Source organism: Belonocnema kinseyi, chromosome 6 (assembly GCF_010883055.1).
Source record: "Belonocnema kinseyi isolate 2016_QV_RU_SX_M_011 chromosome 6, B_treatae_v1, whole genome shotgun sequence".
Lineage (NCBI taxonomy): Eukaryota > Metazoa > Arthropoda > Insecta > Hymenoptera > Cynipidae > Belonocnema > Belonocnema kinseyi.
In genome coordinates this window covers 70,951,016-70,953,684 of record NC_046662.1, presented here as the reverse complement: position 1 = coordinate 70,953,684, position 2,669 = coordinate 70,951,016, and positions in this window count along the sequence as shown.

Below are 2,669 nucleotides of genomic sequence, written 5' to 3'. Positions count from 1 at the left end.
GCGGTTCAGCTGCTATGAGTATTTTTGCTAACGTCCTTCAGCGCGCGCAGTAGGTAGGCAGGTGCGCGCTCGGACGTCAAACGCGTTTATCTCGAAATCAGATTTTTCCGATTTTCCGAGTTTATGGGCACAAGATCTCAGCGAATTTTCAACTTATCAAAAGAAAAAAACGCCATTTTAAAGATAATTTAATTGTCTAGTCGATATACCTCTTTGTTTTTGTGCAAAATTATTATTTAACTACTTATTTGCATAAACAATCAAATAAAAAATTTCGAATTTTTTTTCTGTCATCTTGTGAAATAATTTTTCCATGCTTTGAAAATAGGTATATGGGCGAGGTATACATTTTAAAATAACAAAAAAAAAATCGATTGAAATGTTTCAGAGAGGCACATGACCGATGGCGTTGCCCATAAAATCAGAGGCTGGGGGGGGGGGGAGTGGTAAACTTTCGCGCGTTATGGTGGATTTGTTTATTAACATTTTTCAGTTGATTTTTTTTATTGTAATAGAACCTCAGTAAATATCAGTCCAAATTTAAGATCGAAATATTGTGTAGTTTTGTTATAAAAAATTCCCAAAGTTTTCTCCGATTTTTCGCGATCGATATAGGGATACCCCCTTAAGGGTCGCGCAAAGACCATGATGTTACCCATTGATTTAGGATGGCAAAAAGTCAGCTTATTGTAAATTAAATATTGTCACTCCATAATATGTTACGGTTACTTTCACATTTCATTATAATGATCTGAAATCTTCAGAAAATGAGAATTATATCTACATTGTGAAAGTGAATGACTTTATGCTACTCTCATGGATCCCCAAACAAAACCCCTTGAAGTGTCAAATTTGACTTTTACCTGATATCGCGGTTTATAAACGTGTTTTAAAACTATATTTACATAAATATTCATTAATGTGTAACGTGAGATTACACAGTCATTTTGTAACAATTTTTAATTTTAAATCTGGAAACACCTAAATAACTGTCCAAATACAATATTACTCAAATAGGTAAAGGTCATTCTTGAAGTAACATTCAGCGAGAAATCTAATGGTGATCTTCAATTTGACTTTGAACTTTACCTTTAAGGTAATTTCAAGGCCAGCTTTGTGTTCTTTACGTCTTTACGTTTAGCTGATGTCAAAAATATGAGTTTGCGTTTCAAAACACAAATTGGACCTTAAAATTACCTTGAGGGTTAAGTTCAAGGTCAAATTGAAGATCAGCATTGGATTTTTCCTTGAAAGTTACTCCATAAATGGCCTTGCCATGAGGAAATACAGAGCCGCCCTGTTAACCTAAGCCGGGCCTTGCTTAAGTTTGAATGATATTTAGCAGTCTTGCAATGTTACACCTGACCTATGACCTGAGTACATATTTGAACGTAAAATTGCCCCTTCTTTCGATTGCTGATTTCAAAAATAAAGGTTCTTATTTAAAAATAAAAAGTTGACCTTGAAATTATATTAAAGGTCAAGTTCAAAGTCAAATTGAAGGTTACAATTCGATTTTTTGTTGAAAGTTACTCAAAGAATGACCTTGACTAATTAAATATTTTATCTGGACATTATCTGAACGTTTTTATGTACTTATTTGTTTTTTATGAATCCTTGCAATGTTCAAACAAATTTGAATAATTTAAATATTTTTCTCATTTAATTAAATTATGCATATAATTGAAAAATTATTGAATCAAATTACTTCATTGTTGTAATTAATTAAAGAGATAATAGGGTATAAAAAATAAGTTTATTTCGAAAATTACCTAAAAAACCGAATCTTCAAACAAATGATAAATTTAAAAACTTTAAAGTTAGTTAATAAATGGACCTTAAATATTAATTGATTTTGCTCAAATTTGAAAAAAAAAAATTTTGGACGTTAAAACAAAACTGGCGAATGAAAGCGAAGAAAATAGAAAAGTGCAAAATAAGGACCACCCTAGTACTGATACGAACCCAGACTTTAGGGTGCTTCTTCTTTCTCTTATCAAAATTTCAGTTGCACTTGAAGGTACAAGAACAATTTCTTTACCTATAGGAAATTTCCAATTAGCTCTTTGTAGTAGTCTTGAAGGTCCGTATGCACTTGTTATTCTGTGTTGTCCTAATCCTGTAAAAAAATGGAGATTTGTGATTTTTGAGCATATATTGGGAAAATAGGCGCGTTAGTAATTTTCATAGACTTGAGTCATTATTCAATATTTTTCAAACAAATATAATAGGTATATGAGGGTGGTTAAAAACATTATTTTTAGATAATTTAGACCCCCCTCATTTCATTCCAAATCCGAAAAATGAAATTTCGTAATTCTTATTTGTATAATTTTTTCTATTTAACATGTGCCGGTTTCGACTTGAAGTTTTCCATGTAAAATGCATCTGAAAAACAGGTTTTTACGAATGTTCTTGTCTGTATGTCTGATATCTGTCTGTCTGTCTCTGAACACGATAAATTTTGAAATAATTAATCTATTAGATTGCCCTTTTGTTGAGTACGTTGACCATTGATAGCCCAGAAGTTTCGTTATTTAAGGGGATGGACCAACTTCCACGATTACTGTAGATGGATAGTGCAGACGATAATTCTTCTTATTTAGCTATCACGATTATCCCCGAGCAATGGTTAGATTGAATAGTAGACGGGGTTTGGTTGTAACTAT